The 13,346-nt window shown below is 42.9% G+C and overlaps 1 protein-coding gene across 1 annotated transcript in view; it reads left to right on the forward strand.

Moving 5' to 3' along the window:
* The window catches only part of LOC115272503 (serum amyloid A protein-like), a 15,192-nt gene that overhangs the window by 748 nt on the left and 1,098 nt on the right, over nucleotides 1-13,346 (forward strand). The gene's annotated exons all lie outside the window — the stretch shown is intronic.

Consider the following 13,346-nt stretch of genomic DNA (forward strand, 5'->3'; position numbering starts at 1 on the left):
TTGGCTTGCCCCACCAGGTGTCTTGGGTGCCCTGAAAAGGCCTTCTACCCCTCTGTGTGCACATGGTAAGCTTTCAGCACCGAGGCACTGAAAAGCCCTGTTCTGCTGGCTGAGCCCATGAGGAGGTGTATTAGCTCAGCCGGCTCCCTGGTTGGGAGAATCTACGTGGAGGGATTCTGTCTCCCCTCACTCCATCCTGGTACTGCCTCAGAGTGGAAATGAGAGTGTTTGGTGCAAGAAACTGAAATGCAAGCTCTTTTTAACCTGTAAAAAAACATCTGTTATGGGAAAGTGGCAGTCCAATTGGGAAGTACCAGGCTCCCAGGCTGCGGAATGTTGAGGTAACACTGCTGTACTTTGTAGGATGAAGGGTCATTGTCTGCCCTCTTCTCACTGTTAGTAAGAAACACCAGCAGGGTCTGCCCAGCAAGATGAGGCCTGTGTATATCTAAACAGAGCTTCCCCCTCTCCAAAGAGAATATCCCTTGTGCCTCCCAACCGGAAGTATTCTAGAAAGAGAATGTCTGAGACCGTAGTTCAGCCTAGACAGTTGACATTGTTCTAAGATGTCTAAAGATGAACAAAGGCTGATTCTCTGCCTGAAACAAAGTGAAGCTTCTTATTATTCCTTCCGTCTGCTGGATCTTTTTGGACAAGCCAGTAAGAACCATTCTTTTTGACTCTCCATGCCCTGTCTCGTTAGTCAACTGTTGTATCTTGTTATTGCTAATATAAATGAAAAACAGAATCTCAAATTCTCAAACTTTTGATTTGAATATGAAATCTAGCATATGGGGGAAGAGTGATGTGCTGTTTTCTTTTACAAAGATATCTATATGCTCCATAACTATTTGGGAACAAAGGATATTAGTTACATCCATTATAACCTTATTGCCATGGTGACAAATTGAGTCCAGACAACCAAGCTGACTTCTTCTTTGGAGGTTTAGAGTACTGGAAATAACATCTCTGAAGTCCCTTTACTTTATAAGACTTTAAAAAAAAAGCAATCTTCTTCCAAAGACCAATTTCTTTAATGTTTATTTTTGAAAGACAGAGAGAACACAAGAGGGAGAGGGGCAGAGAGAGGGAGACACAGAATCCCAAATAGTCTCCAGACACAGAGCCCAACAAGGGCCTGATATCATGAACCTTGAAATCATGACCTGAGCCAGTCAGATGCTTAACTGAATGAGCTACCCAGATGCCCGCAAAAGACCACTTTAAATATAAGTTAACAGAAACTAGCAGGGACTGGGTAAACTTTTGGTTTCAGCTCAGGTCATGATCCCAGGGTTATGGGATCGAGCACCCTCGCATCAGGCTGCGTGCTTGTGTGAAGCCTGCTTCAGATTCTCTCTCTCCCTCTGCCCTTTACCTGCTTCTGTGTGTGTGTGCTCTCTCTCTCTCTCTCTCTCTCGCTCTCACTCTCAAAAAACAAAAACAAAAAAAACCCCACAAACAAAAACCAGAAACTGTGTCTCTTTTGTCACCTTTGCATATACTATGTTTATCACACTCTTTGGTGAATAACAGGCACTCATTCATTGTTTTATCCTCATTTTATTTGTGCTTCATGAGTACTCGCTGAGCTTTCATACATGCTAGTGCTGTTCCATGTGCTGTCTCTAGCCTCATGTGTTTACATTGTAGCAATCAATCTGTAAATATACCACAATGACATCCCACGTTATCTAATTCTGACCCATTCCTGACAGCATGTTGGGTAGCAATTGTTTTCTTAATTACTTTTTATCTGCAGCGGTGCTCAGTGCATTCAAACCTCAGCACCATCTTCCTGGTTGATTTACCCTTGTTCGGGAAAATCTGCTTCGTTTGCTCTCTACAGCCACTCTGCTTCGGGTCGTAACAACACTCTCTGTAGGCAGAGGATCCTTGCCCTTCTTGTACTGTGTCACTTTGTGTGGTTGATGCTGCCGCTTCAACAGAAAGTTGGGCAGGTTTGGGGAATGTTCCCCATGTTCTCGGGGCACGCAATCAGCACTGTGTCCACAGCACTGTCTTGCTGGTAATGCTGAGGTCAGGACCAGGTCGGGATGGATTAGAGCAGAAGAGGCCTGTCAGGAGCTTCAGAAGCAGCCTTGAGGGTTTAAGATGCTTCAAGCCGAACTTCTGTTTCCTTAACTCTAACATATCCCTATAGCAATTGGGGCCCTTAGGGGGCCGGGGGTTAGAGGCAGCAGATTTTTGAATGCTGATTATTTTAAATTATTTTACGAGAGAAAAAAATAATAATCCCTTCTTAGCCACTTTTCACAAATATTATCAGAACCATTCAAATACCTATTTAACAACCTGTGAAGGATATCTATACAATATAAAACAATTAAAACACCAATTACCTAATTATTTAATAACCAATGAGCCCGTTTGTGGGTGTTTTGTCTTCAATACATAATAATACTCCAGAAAATTGGATACAAGTTCTATTTCCTTTCTATACTGTGACAAATATGTACTGTAAATTAAAAAAATTTTTTTAAAGTTAGAGATCATGAATGCAAATAATTTTTGCTTTATAAAATACACAGGAATTGGGTGGCAGAGTAAATGAAAAACTACACATCTAAGATGTGTCTATTTCCAAATTCGAGGAGTTTTGATGGTCTTTTCTGCTTGGCACTGGACATTCTATATCTGGATGGCTGGCAACAGTGTTCTCAAGCCATAGATGATGCAATTATTGAAACACACAGGTATTCCTTTGTTTTCTATCATCCACGTCCTGATAATATGAGACTATGTTTGCAGTTAAATTTTTGAATGGATATCAATGTTTATGTCTTGGTCCCTCAACTAGCAACACGTGTCACTGTTTAACCTTTAGATTTAAACCTAAAGGTGGCATGCCACCACCTAGTAACAGTAGAGACAGCAGACTTTCTGGGAATAAATGCAGGTACATCCTGGTGGTGGGAGCCCGTGAAAGTTCATCTCAGATTGCTTCTATTTTTCAATGAAATAGGAAGCAAAGTTATCAACTGAGAGAAGGATGGAGGAGGAGGCATGGTAGAAGTTCTAGGAGAGAAGTGAAAAATGGTCATCTAGGAGGATGGCAAGGTGAATAAGCTTGGGGAGTGTAGTAGGATTGCTCAGAAGCTGGAGGATAAGGATCATGAATTTAAAGTGAAACTAATCACTGTGGCTCTGTATTTTTTCCTTGACCACATTCAGTTGCCAAAGTGCAGACTTGAAGTAGTGGGAAATTGGTTCTCACCACTCAGTAAATACTTGTTAAATTATCAAATGAATTAACATATGCATGGAGCACCTGGGCAGCTCAGTTGGGAAAGCGATTGACTTAAGCTCAGGTCGTGATCTTGTTTGTGAGTTCAAGGCCCATGTCTGGCTCTAACAGCGCAGAGCCCGGAGCCTGTTTCAGATTCTGTGTCTCCCTCTCTCTCTGCTTCTCCCCCACTTGTGCTCTGTCTCTCTCTCTCTCAAAAATAAATAAACATTAAAATAATTTAATGAATTAACACATGCAAAAGTCAAAAGAGGATTCATTTAAAGATGAGGGAGGGTTATAGGGTATAGGGAGAGAATTAACAAACACAGAGTGAGTGCAGACATAAATATCCTCCAAGGTCCAAGGACCCACAGGACCACTGAGAATGGAGCTACCTAGAGTGTAGTAGGAGCAGATCTTTCTCTGATAACAAAAAGGAGAGAGGATGAGGAAGATGTGTTTTGAGATAAAGGGCAGAGAGCTGAAGGAAACCAGAACCACCCATCCTTCACCTCTCCCAGAATTCATCAGTCTCTACCTGTTTGCATTTCGGAGTTTGGCCCCACAGTGCACAAGACCCAAGGATAGGAACCCTGTCTGGTTCACTGATAGACAATCTGCTAAATCTCTTACATGTAGCAGAGCACCCCACCTATAATAGGTTCTCAGTGGTTTTTATTGATTGAATGAATCAATGGGTAAATGAAGGAGAAGCAATCTGCATAGAAGGGTAGAAGTAGTGTGATGATGGAATGTGGAGAACTCTAAACTTGGAAAACCTTTGCAACCATGATGTGTCATTTAGAGATGAACATGGACATTGTTTATATGCAGTAAAATCCCCACTTACTTGGAATGGTTGAACTTATTGTCAAATAATGTATTCAGAAAGCAAACACTTATCACCCCCTCTCCCTCTTCCATCCTGTTATTATGCACTATCATTTGGATTATTGTAATGAACCCCTAACTGGTTGCCATGTTTCCACATTTGCCCCCAACTAGTCTCTTCTCAACAGAGCAACCAGACTTTTAAAACACCAAACAAACCATATAACTCTCTGTTCAAACCCTCCAGAGGATCTCAGTTTTACCCATAGTGAAGCCAAAAGCTTCACTTACAATAGCTTATAAGTCTCTACTCTCTCTTACCCACATCTCATTTCCTACTTTTGCTCCAGCCACTCTGGTCTCCTCCCTGTTCTTCAAACTCTTAAGCACATCTTACTTCGGGGGCTTGGATTAGCTATTCCTTTCATCTGGAACATTCTTTGCGCAGATATTTGCATTTTGGGGTTTCAAGAAGAGCAAGAACTTAGATTTCAGGATGTTGGAAGGTTCCACAATCTTATTCATGTCACTAAGAGAGTTGGCACTGAGTATACCAGAAGGAGGGCTGTAAGTGACACATGAAAATATTCCACAAAGATGGGAGAAGGGTGGAGAGATCTATCAACAAATATAATTGAGAGATGCTTTGTCCCCAAATAGTGCTAACTAGGTTGTCCATATCAAGAGCATCTGGTGGGCATTTTATGAATGGCAATTCCTGGGACAGAATCTTGAAAATTCTGATTTAGCAAGTTTGGAGTGGACTTTAGGAATGCCCGTGTTTGAAAATCAATTACATTGGTAAGGGTAGAGAGTGGGTAGTAACGAATTTGATGGGGATTTAGGAGAAGGCATTCCAAAGAGCATTGGGGCTGTTGCCAGGTGAACTTGGAGAGACCCATGAGGCCTGAGGCCTCTCCTCAGCCCATCCTGGGATGTGGCCAGAGGCTCTTGGTCCTCTGAAAAAGAGACTAGACACAACAGTTGAGTGGTATAAGAAGGAAAGTTTATTAAAGCAAGACTATACTCTTAAGGTGTGAGAATGGGCAAGCTCAAGGGAAAACTATGCACCTGGGATTTGGGTCTCTACTGACAGTTTTTTTTAATGTTTATTTATTTTTGAGAGACAGAGTGTGAGCAGGGAGGGACAGAGAGAGGGGGAATCACAGAATTCGAAGCAGTCTCTAGGCTCTGAGCTCTCAGCACAGAGCCTGATGCGGGGCTCGAACCCATGATCCATGAGCCAAAGTTGGATGCTTAACCGACTGAGCCACCCAGATGCCCCTTTTATTGGCAGTTGTTAACTAGGGGGTGGAATATTTATTACTTGGAGAGGGGATTTTGGGCAGGATTTTGTGCCTTTTCTCCCTTACTTGGTGAGAGTCTCTGGCCATCTTTGTCTTGGGCCTGTTTGGTTTGATCCGAATTCCTGTGGTTTTGTATTTGGAGCACTGCCAGGACAGGTCTCTAACACCCACCCACCACCCTCCTACCCCCCAGCTAGTGGGCCATGACTTCCCTTTGGCTGACTTCCAGACATCCCGTTAAAACCTAACTGCTTACTCTAACAGGGGTAAAGAATATGGGGGTGGCAGTGGGGGGCAAAGAAGATGTAGACCCCTCTTTCCCATTTTATTATTCAGGAATTGCAGGTCTACCCCCACGAGAAAGGATGACAATGAAATGGAACATGGGAAAGGTGAGTTTCAGATTTTTATAACAGGGGAAGGAAATAAACAAAAATAAAGGGGAATACTCACCACAGAGCCTTTTCACCCAGGCCTCATTGGAAGGCAGTAGTCAACAGGCAGATAGAGTGTAGTCAAGTTTGAGACTGACCCATAAAACATTAGTGTATGTCAAGTGAAAGCAGGGACATAAGAACAGGGGTAAAGGAAACAGTGGTTTAGCACATGGGTTAGCAACAGCAGGCTGGGGTTATTTATTGCTTTGGGCTGAGTGCAAGATGCAGTAAGTGGAAGGCTGAAGCTTTTGAACCTGTAAAACTGCCCCTGAAGCCCAAATGGATTAAAGAGAAACAATGGGGATGCTTTTCTGATCTCCTCCCAAAGGTGCTGAAGTCTGCTATTGACATGTGTTCTAGAGAGAATGGAGAGACAGAGAAGGGTAGGGAAAAGAGTGGTTAGTAAGGATAGATAAGGGATATTCCCAATACATGTTTAATATGAAAAATTTACAAATAAGAAGTTAGTTTTTCAAGCTGACACACAGATTTCAAATTTGGAGACAATAGGCCTAATAGGCCAGGTCTTTCTACTTTTTGAGATCTCTAATTACTGAAAAGAGGATCCAAGTTTTCTCCCTAGGCTAGGGCTGCTTTGTTTGTCCAAAATTTCATCCTTCATGTAGTCATAGCCAATTTATTCTTTTAAAAACACACACACACCACATCTCCTAGGAGTGACTCTCTTTTGCTCATTAAGAAACAATCCACCTCCAAACCCCTTTCTGACGGAGAAGCTGTAGAGAATATAATGGGTCACTCAAGGACCAGAACCACATAATGCCTTGGCCAGTGCCCTTTCTACTCTAGCTCCTTGCCTCAATAACTTAGCAAATGTTTTCTGGGAAACTGTATACCCCTTAAAAATATGAGAGGTGGTTTATGGTAATTCTAGGTTGGATGATTTGGTTTGGGAAAATGCCATCAGACACAGCAATCTCGGCTTCCAGTAGTAGAAATCTGGACTTTACCCCATTCTCTTATTCAAGGCTTATCTTTAACAGAATGTTCCATTACAAAACACCAGAATACCTTCCCAGTACAGATTGTGACACTGAGTTCCCATCACAAATCCTAAATCCCAACCAGATGGTCTTGGAGGCAGCATGGCATAGAAGTCAAAAGCCAAGCCCTGGATTCAGACAGACCTAGTATGGTTTCTGGTCCGCCATATACTCATATTTTGGAAGAGCATTTGATGACCTGGAGAAGAAGCACAGATAATGTCTTAAAAGAAAAAGAATGCAGTAGTCCATTCTTCAAATGTTCGAGGACATTTCCCCACAGGGGCACACAGCCTAAGAAGTTGCACATCAGCCATTCTCCATGTTTCTAGGTAGTGGGTCTTGTTCGTGTTATTCTAGGTTTTCAAAATTCCCTACGCTAACATATTGTTCATATATTCATTTATCAACTATTCATTGACTGCCTTCTATGCAACAATCACTAAATTAGTTATTGGGCACACATTAGGGGCTAAGGTGGAAGTGAGAAATAACCAGATATAGGCTGTGCCATTGTGAAAATGAGTCATGTGACAAGGGAGAAAAATAATTACATATGCATAGAGAAAAGGTTCATACTTAGTAATGGTAAAATCAATAAGATTCCAAAAAGTAAATGGGAAAGGTTATAAGTACAGAAAGTATAATGAAAGAGGCAAGGTGTCACTAATCCTCATAAGATTTTTGTCTTCCCCAAAGAACAATGAGCCTTAGGCCCCAATTCCTGAAGATTCTAATCATGCCTGCCTCAAAATTAATAAATCATAAATGGCTAAGCTGTCAACAGATCTCCTGCCCATTTTCTAGTTATTCACTAAGCTATTGATTACTATAACTGAGAGGACAAGAGAAATGATTTCTTTTCCATCGCTTCTACTTAACAAGCTAATCATCAGGAATGTAAAAGAACTAACCATTTAATTAAATATATAGACTCCTAATTCTGTTTAGTATGAGTTCCTTCTTATAAAGACCCCACATCCTTCTGAAGACAGAAAACTTTCCTCCTAGCTTGGAGTTTCCAATTTGCATTCTCGAGGTACCAGGAAATCCTGATTCAAAAATGTCGGCACTTAGGTCTGGGTCTTTTACCCCATGGGCTGTTGGGTGCGGCCTATTGATCCTCTGAAGCCTTCTGGTCTCTATCTGATGGAATGGGTAAAAGAAAAAGACACACAGTGGGACATGGTGGGATTCAGTCACCAGCCCACTGCTAGCAACAGCGAGTCAGAGTCGGAACTTGTGCTGTTAACATACAAAAAGGGGCACCTGGGTGTCTCAGTCGGTTAAGCATCCTACTTCGGCTCAGGTCATGATCTCATGGCTTGTGGGTTCAGCGCATGTCAGGGTCTGTGCTGACAGCTAGCTCAGAGCCTGGAGCCTGTCTTCGGATTCTGTGTCTCCCTCTCTCTCTGACTCTCCCCTGCTCACACCATCTCTCTCTCTCTCAAAAAAAAAAAAATTAAAAAAAGAAAAGATAAAAAAACATACAAAAAACCCCCACTGCATTGTGTTTTTATTTTATTATTATTTTTTTAATTTTTATGTCTTTATTATTTTATTTTTGAGAGACAGAGACAAAGAGAGAGCAGGGGAGGGTCAGAGAGAGAGGGAAACACAGAATCTGAAGCAGGCTCCAGACTCTGAGCTGTCTGCACAGAGCCTGACACGGGGCTCAAACCCATGGAGTGTGAGAATCATGACCTGAGCCGAAGTCCAGTGCTTAACTGACTGAGCCACCCAGGGGCCCCAAGAATAAAATATTTAAAAACACAATGCAGGAGCCCCTGGGTGGCTCAGTCAGTTAAACATCTGACTTCGACTCAAGTCATGATCTCACAGTTCATGAGTTCAAGTCCTGCATCGAGCTCTGTGCTGACAGCTCAGATCCTATAGCCTGCTTCAGATTCTGTGTCTCCCTCTCTCGCCCCTCCCCCACTCAGGCTATGTCTCTCTCTCTCTCTCTCTCTTTCAAAAATAAACATTAAAAATTTTTTTAATTAAGGAAATATTTTATTCCCTGTCTTTTTAAACATTTGCAAAAGGGAGTAGTGAATTAGAGACAACTCAAAACCCCAAATCTCTTATGGAACTGTATAGCGTTGGTGAAACTAAGAACTCATTTAGGGAGGAGTTGGTCAAGTCCTGGTAATTTTCTTGAAGTTTTGTTTAGATTTCAAGTGATTACCTTTCATTCTTTGTTTTGTTCCTTAAATTCCACACATATGAGAAATCATAGAGTATGTGCCTTTCTGTGACTGATGGAGATGAGGGAGTGCACTTGTCATGATGAGCACTGGGTATTGCATGCAAGTGTCGAATCACTATATTCACCTGAAACTAATAATTTTACACTGCAGGTTAACTATACTGGAATTAAAATTAAAACTTAAAATAAAATATACATGAATAAATTTCAAGTGTGAATAAGAAGTATGCCTAATGAATCATCATTAAACCTTTTGAACCAGTTAGGCCATTCGACTGTCTAGATCATTAAGCATGTTTTTCAATCTTACAAAAGAGAAAAGTTTTCATTCTAGAGGGACAATAAGATGTTATGTCAAAAAGAGGCTCCTTTTCCTTTCATTGGTAGGCACATCCAACTTGGGAAACTTACCGCTTGTGATTGAGCAAAGTCAATTTTTGAGTCTGTTTCAATCTGATTAGTTAGAAAATAAGGAAAGCGTGTTTAGCTCTCTGTGTCCTAAGATTCTGGAACTCCCTGGTTTCTCTTACCTTCATAGATGTGATTAAAAACATAGTAGTCCAGTAAACAGAAAGACCTCTCAGGCTCAAGTGATTTGCCTTCCAAGTTTCCTTTAATTAAAGCTGATTCTCTGCCTAAATGCTCACATTTCTTTTGACGCTCTCTTTGCATAATTCCAATAGTGTACCTTCTTGTCAGCCTTGCATACTGGGCATACTGCCCAGAGCAGGCCCCCCACTTTTTGGAAGCCTTCAATCTGATTCAGGAGTTCCAGGCTCACCAGGCTTGGGGGGCTCACAGTAAGGAGACCTGACCCCACCAGATCTTCAAAGGGAAGCCAGGGCCAGTGCCACTCAGAAAGAGTGGGGATAAGGATGACTTCAGCCCTTGCTTGGCATACAGACATGTTCACCTCCAGGCCTGGCACACTTGAGGGAAGTCTTGAACCACTGGCATTTGGACTGGTGAGAAAGGTTTCAGGGCCAGTGAACAAGTGAGTCTATGGCTTCCTGTAGCCTCACCGGCTCCAGCATGCCCCGAATCTGTTTCCTGGCTTCCACCAGAACTGCCCATTTTTCCAACTCTGTGGGAACATTTTCCCAATCCTGTGGGATCCCTCAACAGGTGGGGAGTCATCAGGAAGGAAATACCTTGTGTTTCCTCAGACCTTCACCCCATCCCATCCCCAATGAGATGTAAGAGCTCCAAATCCTGGCTTTCTTAAATGCATCAGGGTCAACACCTTGCCCTGCCTCTCAGCTAGCACTCCTGCCTGGCTGACTCAAGATGCTTCCCCTCCCACGTAGGATGGGAGGGCGGGGCCGGGGAGAGGCTTTTGTTTTTGTTTTGTTTTGTTTTCTTTCCTTTTTCAACAGTTTGGGCTCTCTTTTCTGCATGAAACACTTGTAACAATAAGATTTCTGTTTTTAAAACATAGGTTTTACAATCTGAGGGCTGAAACAGGGAGGGGTAAAGGGAAAGGGAGGTGATGGGCATGGAGCAGGGCACTTGTTGAGAAGAGCACTGGGTGTTATATGGAAACCAACCTGACAATAAACTATAAATAAAAAATATATATATATAGGTTTTATTATTATTCAGGTATGCCAAGACTAACAAATCAGAGGATGACTGCCATTAACAAGATAGGTTTTTTACTCACAGATCCCAAAAGAAGGAGGGTACCCTGTAAGGTTTGATAGATGGAGGCAGAGATGAGAGGAAAGAAAGAGACCAAGTTATGGAGCCAAGAAGGCCTTTATTGGAGTCTGCAATTCCCGGGTGAGGTTCCGTGACTCTGGAGCGGGAGTCAGGGAAGTCGCACCTGGTATGGGAGAGGAGGGTGTTTTATGGGTGCAGGAGTTCTGGGTTTGAGCTCAGGTGGGCCGATAGCCAAGTAGGGGCATCTTTGGACGGTGGCAGGATTCAATTGGCTGTCCACTTCGGTGGGGAGGGGGACGCTGGAATTCCATGGTGAGGCATTCCAGTTTGAGATAGCTCAGATCGGAGAGTGGGGGTCGTCAGTCCCTGGCAGTGCCTGGAACTATTTATTATCTGACCCGCAATAAAATGGCCGCTGGTGCTTTTCAAATGGCTCGGGGTCATTCCAGGTTTGCAGGTGGGGGTTGCCAGTGCTCGCAGGTCTCCACAGCAAAGTGGCCACTCAGTCACCTTCCCATGGCAACTCTTACACACCCCATGCCTCAGGGTGTGGTTGGCAGCACCCAGTGACGTGCCCAGGGAAGGTCAGGAGGCAGAGGCGGTGAGGTTCCAAAGTGAGGACAAGAGCCTGTATTGTGGCTTCCAAAGGAAGAAGCAGTGAAGTGGGAGAGCAGGCTTAGGGGTGGCAAGTTTCCTTCTTTTCCTAATTTATTAAATGACATGTAACATTTGATAAAAGGCATGGGCAAAACTGAACTCCATTTGGGGAATTTGAGGGGACAGTCTTCATCATTTTAATTTATTTGTATATATTGTTCTATTTAATTTCTCTATTTCTTCTCAGACCCACTTTGGAATTTATGTTCTCCTAAAAATGTTTATTTTTATTTATTTATTAAACTATTTTTTTCTTTCTTTTTTTTTTTTTAGATAGAGAGAGTGTGTGAGCCAGGCAGAGGGGCAGAGGGAGAGAGAGAATCTTAAGCAGGCTTCATGCTCAGTGGGGAGGCTGACGTGGGGCTGGATCGCAAGGCTGTGAGCCAAAATCAAGAGTCGGATGCTAACCGACTGAGCCACTCAGGTGCCACGTAAATGTTTATTTCACCTATGTTACTAAAGTTATTATCATATAGTCTTTTCTTTCTGAGTCATGAATTATTCTACTATTTCTACCTTTCTGTTCAGTTTTTTCTCTTCTCAGGGACTTATATTGACAATTCTATTGCTATTCTACATTGTTTTAAAATTCCTAATAATCTCCATCTCTTTTTCTGTAGCCTCTTGGGAAAGTCCCTGGACTTGTTCTGCCTGCCAACATCTTTACTTTTTGGTTGCACTTATCCATTGCTTATCCCTTTATTAAAGGGTATTAAGGTACTTATATTAAATATTGTATTTAGAGTCTTCCATTTGATTCTTCTTCAAAATTGTACTTCCTACTTCATATTGTCTTTTACCCCTTTGATGATATTTATTAAGTGTATTGTAAGTGTTTTTTTCATCTCTCCAACCCATCACTTCTGGGAGATCCTGTATTGTATTTCCAGTTGGTTTTCTTTCTTTTATAAAAACAGCTGTGCTGATAGGATGTCTGGTAACTTTTCCCTGTGAGCTCATTCCCCTTGGGGCAAGTTAATTATCTTGCCTAGAATGAATGTATGGGAGGGGGCACCTGGGTGGCTCAGTTGGTTAAGCATCTGACTTTGGCTCAGGTCATGATCTCACCACTCATGGGTTCGAGCCCCGCGCCGGGCTCTGTGCTGACAGCTCAGAGCCTGGACCTTGCTTCAGATTCTGTATCTCCCTCTCTCTCTGACCCTCCCGTGCTCATGCTGTCTCTCTATGTCTCTCAAAAAATAAATAAAAAACATAAAAAAATTAGAATGAATGTATGGGAATGTGTGTGTAGCCCAAAATTCTAACATTTACAATGTCCAGTGGGTTTAATATGGTTGGATGTGGTATCTGGGGAGGGGGGATGGTAGTAGGTGGCCCCAGAGGAGGAGGTCAACAACACCACCATGTATAATGGAGCCAAACATTTTCTGCTTGCAAGCCTTCTGGTTCTCCTTTACCTCTTGCTTTTCATCCTGCCCTTTCTAGGAGCTGTCTGGTAGTTAATACCTAGATTTCAGGGTGTAAAGATGGATTGGAAAGAAGGAAAACAGCAGGACATGACACAACCACAGGCATCTGTTTCTAGCCTGGCCTCACCCAATGGGCCCTGACTCCTTTCTCACTCCTTCACTCTCCGGCCAACGTCTGCAGAGTTGGACTGACCTTCTTAAACTTCTGTCTCATTGTGACAGGGAAGAGACAGTGTCCGCCCCAGGGTAAGAAGACACAAAAGTCTCCCCCCAATTTCCTCTGACAGGAAGCCCAGCAAAATCCCCACCTGGGCTGCAAATTCATTGAACAATACTCTCACTCCCAAAAAGAAGTGACTCCAAGATGACGTGAGGGGAGACGGAATCCCTCCACGTAGATTCTCCCAACCAGGGAGCCGGCTGAGCTAATACACCTCCTCATGGGCTCAGCCAGCAGAACAGGGCTTTTCAGTGCCTCGGTGCTGAAAGCTTACCATGTGCACACAGAGGGGTAGAAGGCCTTTTCAGGGCACCCAAGACACCTGGTGGGGCAAGCCAA

This window comes from Suricata suricatta, chromosome 11 (genome assembly GCF_006229205.1).
Source record: "Suricata suricatta isolate VVHF042 chromosome 11, meerkat_22Aug2017_6uvM2_HiC, whole genome shotgun sequence".
NCBI lineage: Eukaryota > Metazoa > Chordata > Mammalia > Carnivora > Herpestidae > Suricata > Suricata suricatta.